Source organism: Arachis stenosperma, chromosome 9, assembly GCF_014773155.1.
Source record: "Arachis stenosperma cultivar V10309 chromosome 9, arast.V10309.gnm1.PFL2, whole genome shotgun sequence".
Lineage (NCBI taxonomy): Eukaryota > Viridiplantae > Streptophyta > Magnoliopsida > Fabales > Fabaceae > Arachis > Arachis stenosperma.
Genome location: NC_080385.1, coordinates 30,870,943 through 30,883,379, shown reverse-complemented (window position 1 = coordinate 30,883,379; position 12,437 = coordinate 30,870,943). Strand labels below are relative to the sequence as shown.

The following is a 12,437-nucleotide window of genomic DNA, read 5'->3' as shown; positions in this document are numbered from 1 at the left end:
TCTTATGCTAAGTTCATGAAAGAGATCTTAAGTCATAAGAAGGATTGGAGGGAAACTGAAAAAGTTTACCTCACTGAAGAATGCAGTGCAGTCATTCTGAAAAGCTTACCTGAGAAGCTTAAAGATCCTGGGAGCTTTATGATACCATGCACATTAGAGGGTACTTGTACCAAGCAAGCTTTATGTGATCTTGGGGCAAGTATCAACCTAATACCTGCATCTACTATCAGAAAGCTTGGTTTAACTGAAGAAATCAAACCAACCAGGATATGTCTTCAACTTGCTGATGGCTCCATTAAATACCCATCAGGCGTGATTGAGGACATGATTGTCAAGGTTGGGCCATTTGCCTTTCCTACTGACTTTGTGGTGCTGGAAATGGAGGAGCACAAGAGTGCAACTCTCATTCTAGGAAGACCTTTTCTAGCAACTGGCCGAACCCTCATTGACGTCCAAAAAGGGGAAGTAACCTTGAGAGTCAATGAGGAGGAGTTCAAGTTGAATGTTGTCAAAGCCATGCAACATCCAGACACCCAAAATGACTGCATGAGTGTTGATATTATTGACTCTCTGGTAAGAGAGGTCAATATGGCTGAGAGTCTCGAATCAGAATTAGAGGACATCTTTAAAGATGTTCAGCCTGATCTAGAGGAATCAGAGAGAATAGTAAAACCTCTGAAAATCCCTCAGGAAGAGGAAAAACCTCCTAAACCCGAGCTCAAACCATTACCACCATCCCTAAAATATGCATTCTTAGGAGAAGGTGATACTTTTCCTGTGATCATAAGCTCTACCTTAGAGCCACAGGAAGAGAAAGCACTAATTCAAGTGCTAAGGACACACAAGACAGCTCTTGGGTGGTCCATCAGTGATCTCAAGGGTATTAGCCCAGCCAGATGCATGCACAAGATCTTACTGGAGGGTGACGCCAAGCCAGTGGTTCAACCACAAAGGCAGCTGAATCCAGCCATGAAGGAGGTGGTGCAGAAAGAGGTCACTAAGTTACTAGAGGCTGGGATAATTTATCCTATTTCTGATAGCCCCTGGGTAAGCCCTGTCCAAGTCGTCCCTAAGAAAGGTGGCATGACAGTGGTTCATAATGAAAAAAATGAACTGGTTCCTACAAGAACAGTTACTGGGTGGCATATGTGTATTGATTACAGAAGGCTCAATACAGCTACCAGAAAGGATCATTTTCCTTTACCATTCATAGACCAGATGCTGGAAAGACTGGCAGGTCATGAATACTACTGCTTCCTGGATGGATATTCAGGTTATAATCAAATTGCAGTAGATCCAAAAGATCAAGAGAAAACGGCATTCACATGTCCATCTGGAGTATTTGCATACAGAAGGATGCCATTTGGCCTGTGCAATGCACCTGCAACCTTTCAGAGGTGCATGCTCTCAATTTTCTCTGATATGGTGGAAAAATTTCTTGAAGTCTTCATGGATGACTTTTCAGTATTTGGAGACTCATTCAGCTCCTGTCTTGACCATCTAGCACTTGTTCTAAAGAGATGCCAAGAGACTAACCTGGTTTTAAACTGGAAAAAATGCCACTTTATGGTAACTGAAGGAATTATCCTTGGGCACAAAGTCTCAAACAAGGGAATAGAGGTGGATCAAGCTAAGGTAGAGGTAATTGAAAAATTACCACCACCTGCCAATGTTAAGGCAATCAGAAGCTTTCTGGGGCATGCAGGATTTTATAGGAGGTTTATAAAGGATTTTTCGAAAATCGCCAAACCTCTGAGCAACCTGTTAGCTGCTGACACGCCATTTATCTTTGATAAAGAGTGTCTGCAGGCATTTGAGACTCTGAAAGCTAAATTGGTCACTGCACCAATAATCTCTGCACCAAACTGGACATTGCCATTTGAATTAATGTGTGATGCCAGTGACCATGCCATTGGTGCAGTGTTGGGACAAAGGCATGACAAGCTTCTACACGTCATTTACTATGCCAGCCGTGTTCTAAATGACGCACAGAAGAATTACACAACCACAGAAAAAGAGCTACTTGCAGTGGTTTACGCCATTGACAAATTCAGATCCTATTTAGTAGGATCAAAAGTGATTGTGTACACTGATCATGCTGCTCTTAAATATCTACTCACAAAGCAGGATTCAAAACCCAGACTTATAAGATGGGTGTTGCTTCTGCAAGAGTTTGATATAGAAATAAGAGACAGAAAAGGGACAGAAAACCAAGTAGCAGATCACCTGTCCCGAATAGAACCAGTAGAAGGGACGTCCCTCCCTTTCACTGAGATCTCTGAAACCTTTCCGGATGAGCAACTCTTTGCCATCCAGAAAGTGCCATGGTTTGCAGATATTGCAAACTACAAGGCAGTGAGATTCATACCCAAAGAGTACAGTAGGCTGCAATCAAAGAAATTGATCACAGATGCAAAGTACTATCTTTGGGATGAACCATATCTCTTCAAGAGATGTACAGACAGAGTAATCCGTAGATGTGTGCCTAAGGAAGAAGCACAGAAGATTCTATGGCACTGCCATGGATCACAGTATGGAGGATGGTGCACGAAATTGTGATCACTACAACTTCGCACAACTAACCAGCAAGTGCACTGGGTCGTCCAAGTAATACCTTACGCGAGTAAGGGTCGATCCCACGGAGATTGGTGGTATGAAGCAAGCTATGGTCATCTTGTAAATCTTAGTCAGGCAGACTCAAATGCATAATGGTGATGAACGAAAATAACATAAAAGATAAAGATAGAGATACTTATGTATATCCTTGGTGTAAGAGCTTCAGACAAGCGTATGAAGATGCCTTCCCTTCCGTCTCTCTGCTTTCCTACAGTCCTCATCCAATCCTTCTTACTCCTTTCCATGGCAAGCTCGTGTAGGGTCTCACTGTTGTCAGCAGCTACCTCCCATCCGCGCAGTGAAAGCTAATGCAGAGCACTCTGTCACAGTGCCGCCAATCACCGGTTTGGTTCCCTCCTCTACCGGAATAGAATCACTCTTTTGCGTCTGTCACTAACGCCCAGTAGATTACAGGTTTGAAGCACGTCACAGTCATTCAATCATTAAATCCTACTCAGAATACCACAGACAAGGTTTAGACCTTCCGGATTCTCTTGAATGCCGCCATCAGGTCCTGCCTATACCACAAAGATTCCTAAGAATCCAAGAGATATTCACTAAGCCTCAGATGCTTGTAGAACAAGAATGGTTGTCAGTCACCTTGTTCATGAGTGAGAATGGTGATGGGCGTCAATCATCACCTTCATCATGTTGAAGAACAAGTGATATCTTGGTAAAAGAACAAGTGGAATTGAATGGAAGAACAATAGTAATTGCATTAATACTCGAGGTACAGCAGAGCTCCACACCCTTAATCTATGGTGTGTAGAAACTCCACCGTTGAAAATACATAAGAACAAAGTCTAGGCATGGCCGAATGGCCAGCCTCCCAATGAGGGTTCAATCATCAAAACATGATCAAAAGATTGATACCAAGATGAAAATACAATAGTAAAAGGTTCTATATATAGAAAACTAGTAGCCTAAGGTGTACAAAGGTGAGTAAATGACATAAAAATCCACTTCCGGGCCCACTTGGTGTGTGCTTGGGCTGAGCAATGAAGTAATTTTCGTGTAGAGACTCTTCCTGGCGTTTAACTCCAGCTTTTATGCCAGTTTGGGCGTTTAACGCTGGGAATTTTGAGGCCGGATTGCTTCGCGGGTTTGGGCCATCAAATCTTGGACAAAGTATGGACTATTATATATTGCTGGAAAGCCCTGGATGTCTACTTTCCAACGCCGTTGAGAGCGCGCCAATTGGGCTTCTGTAGCTCCAGAAAATCCACTTCGAGTGCAGGGAGGTCAGAATCCAACAGCATCTGCAGTCCTTTTTAGTCTCTGGATCAGATTTTTGCTCAGAACCTTCAATTTCAGCCAGAAAATACCTGAAATCACAGAAAAACACACAAACTCATAGTAAAGTCCAGAAAAGTGAATTTTAACTAAAAACTAATAAAAATATAATAAAAACTAAACTAAAACTACTAAAAACATACTAAAAACAATGCCAAAAAGCATACAAATTATCCGCTCATCACAACACCAACTTAAATTGTTGCTTGTCCCCAAGCAACTGAAAATCAAATAAGATAAAAAGAAGAGATATACTATAAACTCCAAATTATCAATGAAACTAAGCTCCAAATTAGATGAGCGGGACTAGTAGCTTTTTGCCTCCGAACAGTTTTGGCATCTCACTTTATCCTCTGAAATTCAGAATGATTGGCTTCTTTAGGAACTCAGAATCCAGATAGTGTTATTGATTCTCTTAGTTAAGTATGATGATTCTTGAACACAGCTACTTATTGAGTCTTGGCTGTGGCCCAAAGCACTCTGTCTTCCAGTATTACCACCGGATACATACATGCCACAGACACATAATTGGGTGAACCTTTTCAGATTGTGACTCAGCTTTGCTAAAGTCCCCAATTAGAGGTGTCCAAGGTTCTTAAGCACACTCTTATTGCCTTGGATCACAACTTTATTTCTTTCTTTTTCTTTTCTTTTTCTTTCTCCCTTTTTTTTTCGTTTTTTTTTTTTTGTATTCACTGCTTTTTCCTGCTTCAAGAATCATTTTTATGATTTTTCAGATCCTCAGTAACATGTCTCCTTTTTCATCATTCTTTCAAGAGCCAACAATTTTAACATTCATGAACCACAAATTCAAAAGACATATGCACTGTTCAAGCATACATTCAGAAAACAAAAAGTATTGTCACCACATCAAACTAATTAAGCTAGTTTTAAAGATGAATTTGAAATCCTGTACTTCTTGTTCTTTTGTGATAAAAACAGTTTTCATTTAAGAAAGGTGATGGATTCATATTGATAGCTTTAAGGCATAGACACTAAGACACTAATGATCATAAGACACAAACATAGATAAACATAAAGCATAATTTTCGAAAAACAGAAAAGCAAAGAACAAGGAGATTAAAGAACGGGTCCACCTTAGTAATGACGGCTCTTTCTTCTTCTTGAAGATCCTATGGAGTGCTTGAGCTCCTCAATGTCTTTTCCTTGCCTTTGTTGCTCCTCTCTCATGATTCTTTGATCTTCTCTTAAGGAAAGAGAGGAGGATGGCATGTGCTTCACCCTTAGTTGTCCTATGTTGGAACTTAATTCTCCTAGGGAGGTGTTCAGTTGCTCCCAATAGTCTTGTGGAGGAAAGTGCATCCCTTGAGGTATCTCAGGGATTTCTTGATGAGAGGGGTCTCTTGTTTGCTCCATCTTCTTCTTAGTGATGGGCTTGAGGTCATGCCTTCTCAGTTGAACCGGCTTTGGATGCCATAAATGGTTATGGAAAAGCAAAAAGCAATGCTTTTACCACACCAAACTTAAAAGGTTTGCTCGTCCTCGAGCAAAAAAAAGAGGGAAGAGAGTAGAAGAAGAAGAAATGGAGGAGAGGGAGATGGCTTTGTGTTCGGCCATGTATGGGGAGAAGTAGTGGTTTATGAAGGATGGATGTGAGTGGTGAAGAGAAAGAGATGTTGAGGTGATTGGTGAATGGGTGAAGAAGAAGAGAAAGAGTGGTGGGGTTTATGGGGATCCTGTGGGGTCCACAGATCCTTAGGTGTCAAGGAAAAGTCATCCCTGCACCAAATGGCATCAAAATCCACGTTTTGAGCCATTTCTGGCGTTAAACGCCGGGCTGGTGCCCATTCCTGGCGTTTAACGCCAGGTTGGTGCCCTTTACTGGCGTTTAACGCCAGTCTGGTGCCCCTTTCTGGCGTTAAACGCCCAGAATGGCACCAGACTGGGCGTTAAACGCCCATCTGCTAGCCTGACTGGCGTTTAAACGCCAGCAGGTTCTTCCTCCGGGGTGTGCTGTTTTTCTTCCTGTTTTTCATTCTGTTTTTGCTTTTTTCATTGTTTTTGTGACTTCTTATGATCATCAACCTACAAAAAAGATAAAATAACAAAAGGAAATAGTTAATTATAAAACATTGGGTTGCCTCCCAACAAGCGCTTCTTTAATGTCAGTAGCTTGACAGATGGCTCTCATGGAGCCTCACAAATGATCAGAGCAATGTTGGAACCTCCCAACACCAAACTTAGAGTTTGAATGTGGGGGTTCAACACCAAACTTAGAGTTTGGTTGTGGCCTCCCAACACCAAACTTAGAGTTTGACTGTGGGGGCTCTATTTGTCTCTGATTTGAGAGAAGCTCTTCATGCTTCTTCTCCATGGTGACAGAGGGATATCCTTGAGCCTTAAACATCAAGGAGTTTTCATTCACTTGAATGATCAGTTCACCTCTATCAACATCAATCACAGCCTTTGCTGTGGCTAGGAAGGGTCTGCCAAGGATGATGGATTCATCCATGCACTTCCCAGTTTCTAGGACTATGAAGTCAGTAGGGATGTAATGGTATTCAATCTTAACCAAACATTCTCTACAAGTCCAATGGAATCTCTATGGTCTCATTTTGAGCCTCAGATTCCCATGGTTCCTCATTTGGGGAACTCAGAGGAGGTTGGTGCACGCCCATTGAGGTCTTCCTCAGTGGCGTCCACCTCCTCTCTTTCCTCTCCATATTCGGCCATGGTTGTGGCTTTGCACTCTCCTTTTGGATTTTCTTCTGTATTACTTGGGAGAGTACTAGGAGGGAGTTCAGTAACTTTCTTACTCAGCTGACCCACTTGTCCTTCCAGATTTCTGATAGAGGACCTTGTTTCATTCATGAAACTTTGAGTGGTCTTTATTAGATCAGAGACCATTGTTGCTAAGTCAGAAGTACTCTGCTTAGAACTCTCTGTCTGTTGCTGAGAAGATGATGGAAAAGGCTTGCCATTGCTAAACCTGTTTCTTCCACCATTATTGTTGTTGAAACCTTGTTGAGGTTTCTCTTGATTCTTTCATGAGAAATTGGGGTGATTTCTCCATGAAAAATTATAGGAGTTTCCATAGGGTTCTCCTAGGTAATTCACCTCTTCCATTGAAGGGTTCTCAGGATCATAGGCTTCTTCCTCAGATGAAGAGATCCTCCAGCAGAGCTATCCAAGGACATCTTGGATAGTTCAGAGAGACCATCATAGAAAATACCTATGATGCTCCATTCAGAAAGCATGTCAGAAAGACATTTTCTGATCAATTGTTTGTATCTTTCCCAAGCTTCATAGAGGGATTCTCCATCCTTTTGTCTGAAGGTTTGGACTTCCACTCTAAACTTACTCCATCTTTGTGGTGGAAAGAACTTTGCCAATAAGGCATTGACTAGCTTTTCCCAAGAGTCCAGGCTTTCTTTAGGTTGAGAATCCAACCATATCCTAGCTCTGTCTCTTACAGCAAAAGGGAATAGCATCAGTCTGTAGACCTCAGGGTCAACCCCATTAGTCTTGACTGTGTCACAGATTTGCAAGAACTCAGCTAAGAACTGATGAGGATCTTCCATTAGAAGTCCATGGAACTTGTAATTCTGTTGCATTAGAGAAACTAATTGAGGCTTAAGCTCAAAGTTGTTTGCTCCAATGGCAGGGATAGAGATGCTTCTCCCATAAAAATCAGGAGTAGGTGCAGTGAAGTCACCCAGCATCTTCCTTGCATTGTTGGCATTGTTGTTGTTTTTGGCTGCCATGTCTTCTTCCTCTTTGAAGAATTCGGTCAGGTCCTCTAAAGAGAGTTGTGTTTTGGCTTCTCTTAGCTTTCTCTTCAAGGTCCTTTCGGGTTCAGGGTCAGCTTCAACAAGAATGCCTTTGTCTTTGTTCCTGCTCATATGAAAGAGAAGAAAACAAGAAAATATGGAATCCTCTATGTCACAGTATAGAGATTCCTTGAAGTGTCAGAGGAAGAAAAATGGAAGACAGAGGTAGAAAATTCGAACTTATCAAAGAAGATGGAGTTCAAATTTTGCATTGAGGGATAGTGTTAGTCCAAAAATAGAAGGATGTGAGAAGAAGGGAAGTAATTTTCGAAAATTAAGTAAAAGATTTTGAAAACATTTTTGAAAAACACTAATTGATTTTCGAAAATAAAAGTGGAAAAGAAATCAAATGATTTTTGAAAAAGGTTTTGAAATTAGAAATTAAAAAGATTTGATTGAAAACTTATTTTGAAAAAGATGTGATTAAGAAGATATGATTGGTTTTAAAAAGATGTGATTTAAAAGATATGATTGAAAAACAATTTTAAGATAGATATTTGAAAACAATTTTAAAAGATATAATTTGAAAACAAGACAAGATATGATTTTAAAATTAATGACTTGCCTAACAAGAAAAGATATGATTCAAACATAAAACCTTCCTTAACAGAAAAGGCAAAAAATGTTCAATCAAATCATTAATTGTTAGTAAGTATCTTTGAAAAAGGAAAGAAATTGATTTTGAAAACATTTGATTGAAAAGATATGATTGGAAAAAGATTTGATTTTGAAAAACTTTGAAAACTTGAAAAAAATTGATTTTGAAAACAAAATCTTCCCCCTTAGCACCATCCTGGCGTTAAACGCCCAGAATGTGCACATTCTGGCGTTTAACGCCCAAACCTATACCTTTTTGGGCGTTAAACGCCCAACCAGGTGCCCTGGCTGGCGTTTAAACGCCAGTCTGCCTTCTTCACTGGGCATTTTTGAATGCTCAGCTTTTTCTGTGTAATTTCTCTGCAGTATGTTTTGAATCTTCAATTCTCTGTATTCTTGACTTGAAAAGACACAAATTAAAAATATTTTTGGATTTTTAATAATGAGGGATAATCAAAATGCAACTAAAATCAAATAACAATGCATGCAAGACACCAAACTTAGCAGTTTGTACACTACTGACATTAACAAAATGAGAATGCATATGAGAAACAACAAAACACTCAAGTCAATAGAATTCAAAGATCAAAACAAGAAAATCATCAAGAACAACTTGAAGATTAATTAAGACACATGCAAAAATTCGAAAAATGCAAGAAGAACAGAAACATGCAATTGACACCAAACTTAAGATGAGACTCTAGACTCAAACAAGAAATACTTTTGGATTTTATGATTTTGTAATTTTTTTTGGCTTTTTTTTTTTTCGAAAATCAAGTGAAAAGGAAAATAAAGGTATCAAAGTTCTTAATGAGAATTCCAGGAATCATGCAATGTTAGTCTAAAGCTTTAGTCTAAAGGAATTAGACATGGCCGGCCAAGCTTCAGCAGGACATTGCATTCAAGAGCTAAATTGATGAGAATCAATCAGCCTTGGTGATGATAAGAACATCACCTTGAAACACTAGAATTCATTCTTAAGAACTCTGAAGAAAAATACCTAATCTAAGCAACAAGATGAACCGTCAGTTGTCCATACTCAAGAACAATCCCCGGCAACGGCGCCAAAAACTTGGTGCACGAAATTGTGATCACTACAACTTCGCACAACTAACCAGCAAGTGCACTGGGTCGTCCAAGTAATACCTTACGCGAGTAAGGGTCGATCCCACGGAGATTGGTGGTATGAAGCAAGCTATGGTCATCTTGTAAATCTTAGTCAGGCAGACTCAAATGCATAATGGTGATGAACGAAAATAACATAAAAGATAAAGATAGAGATACTTATGTATATCCTTGGTGTAAGAGCTTCAGACAAGCGTATGAAGATGCCTTCCCTTCCGTCTCTCTGCTTTCCTACAGTCCTCATCCAATCCTTCTTACTCCTTTCCATGGCAAGCTCGTGTAGGGTCTCACTGTTGTCAGCAGCTACCTCCCATCCGCGCAGTGAAAGCTAATGCAGAGCACTCTGTCACAGTGCCGCCAATCACCGGTTTGGTTCCCTCCTCTACCGGAATAGAATCACTCTTTTGCGTCTGTCACTAACGCCCAGTAGATTACAGGTTTGAAGCACGTCACAGTCATTCAATCATTAAATCCTACTCAGAATACCACAGACAAGGTTTAGACCTTCCGGATTCTCTTGAATGCCGCCATCAGGTCCTGCCTATACCACAAAGATTCCTAAGAATCCAAGAGATATTCACTAAGCCTCAGATGCTTGTAGAACAAGAATGGTTGTCAGTCACCTTGTTCATGAGTGAGAATGGTGATGGGCGTCAATCATCACCTTCATCATGTTGAAGAACAAGTGATATCTTGGTAAAAGAACAAGTGGAATTGAATGGAAGAACAATAGTAATTGCATTAATACTCGAGGTACAGCAGAGCTCCACACCCTTAATCTATGGTGTGTAGAAACTCCACCGTTGAAAATACATAAGAACAAAGTCTAGGCATGGCCGAATGGCCAGCCTCCCAATGAGGGTTCAATCATCAAAACATGATCAAAAGATTGATACCAAGATGAAAATACAATAGTAAAAGGTTCTATATATAGAAAACTAGTAGCCTAAGGTGTACAAAGGTGAGTAAATGACATAAAAATCCACTTCCGGGCCCACTTGGTGTGTGCTTGGGCTGAGCAATGAAGTAATTTTCGTGTAGAGACTCTTCCTGGCGTTTAACTCCAGCTTTTATGCCAGTTTGGGTGTTTAACGCTGGGAATTTTAAGGCCGGATTGCTTCGCGGGTTTGGGCCATCAAATCTTGGACAAAGTATGGACTATTATATATTGCTGGAAAGCCCTGGATGTCTACTTTCCAACGCCGTTGAGAGCGCGCCAATTGGGCTTCTGTAGCTCCAGAAAATCCACTTCGAGTGCAGGGAGGTCAGAATCCAACAGCATCTGCAGTCCTTTTTAGTCTCTGGATCAGATTTTTGCTCAGAACCTTCAATTTCAGCCAGAAAATACCTGAAATCACAGAAAAACACACAAACTCATAGTAAAGTCCAGAAAAGTGAATTTTAACTAAAAACTAATAAAAATATAATAAAAACTAAACTAAAACTACTAAAAACATACTAAAAACAATGCCAAAAAGCATACAAATTATCCGCTCATCAGAGGACATTTTGGAAGTGAGCGAACAGCCACAAGAGTCCTCCAATGTGGCTTCTACTGGCCTACTCTCTATAAAGATTCCCGAGCATTCGTACTTAATTGTGACAATTGCCAAAGATCTGGCAATTTGCCTCACAGTTATGCCATGCCTCAACAAGGAATCTTGGAGATTGAGTTGTTTGATGTATGGGGTATTGACTTCATGGGACCTTTCCCACCATCATACTCAAATACTTATATTCTGGTGGTAGTGGATTATGTATCCAAATGGGTGGAGGCTATTGCAACACCCACTAACGACACTAAAACAGTGTTAAAATTCCTCCAGAAACACATCTTCAGCAGATTTGGTACCCCTAGAGTATTAATCAGTGATGGGGGCAGTCATTTCTGCAATAAACAGCTTTACTCTGCTTTGGTTCGTTATGGAGTTAGCCACAGGGTAGCTACTCCATATCACCCACAGACTAATGGGCAAGCTGAAGTCTCAAATAGAGAACTCAAAAGAATCCTGGAACGGACTGTAATTAACCGTAGAAGGGATTGGGCAAGGAGCTTGGATGATGCTTTGTGGGCATACAGAACAGCATTCAAGACCCCTATAGGGACCTCTCCATACCAGCTTGTGTATGGAAAGGCATGTCACTTGCCAGTGGAACTGGAACACTAGGCCTACTGAACAACCAGATTCCTGAACCTTGATGCCAAGTTAGCTGGAGAAAAACGTTTACTCCAGCTAAATGAGCTAGAGAAATTTAAACTCAACGCTTTCGAGAATGCAAAAATCTACAAGGAAAAAGCGAAAAGATGGCATGATAAGAAATTGTCATCTAGAGTCTTTGAGCCGGGGCAGAAAGTTCTGCTATTTAATTCTAGGCTTAAATTATTCCCCGGAAAATTAAAATCCCGGTGGAGAGGTCCATATGTAATTACAAGTGTATCACCATATGGATACGTAGAGCTTCAGGATAATGACTCTAACAAAAAGTTCATTGTCAATGGACAGAGAATTAAACATTATCTTGAAAGTAACTTCGAGCACGAATGCTCAAAACTGAGACTTGATTAGAGCTCAGTGGTAGTCCAGCTAAAGACAATAAAGAAGCGCTTGCTGGGAGGCAACCCAGCCATTTACAAAGTTTATTCACTAATTAAATAAATTTCCTTTTTTTTTACAGGTTTGGGTCCAAGTATCTTCAAAGGGTAAAAATAGCAATTGATTGAATTCACAGAGTTACAGGGAAATTTGGAAGCTCACTGGCATGAAAAAGCCAGTAAGAAACATTTTGGGCGTTGAACGCCCAAAAGAAGCACCCACTGGGCGTTCAACGCCAGTAAGGGTAGCCATCTGGGCGTTAAACGCCAGAAAGGAGCATCTTCTGGGCGTTGAACGCCAGAAAGAAGCACCTTCTGGGCGTTTAACGCCAGACTATTAGCATCCTGTGCGTTCAGAAAAACGCCCAGTGACAAAGGACTTCCTGGCGTTCAACGCTAGAAAGAAGCATCAGCTGGGCGTT

General features: G+C 40.6%; 1 non-coding gene across 1 annotated transcript; it reads left to right on the top strand.

Annotated features, from left to right (window-relative positions):
• The first annotated feature begins 7,125 nt into the window (after positions 1-7,125).
• On the top strand, positions 7,126-7,229 carry LOC130953487 (small nucleolar RNA R71). Its single transcript, XR_009075656.1, has one exon. It is a non-coding gene; the product is annotated as a small nucleolar RNA R71 (small nucleolar RNA).
• Positions 7,230-12,437: the final 5,208 nt, after the last annotated feature.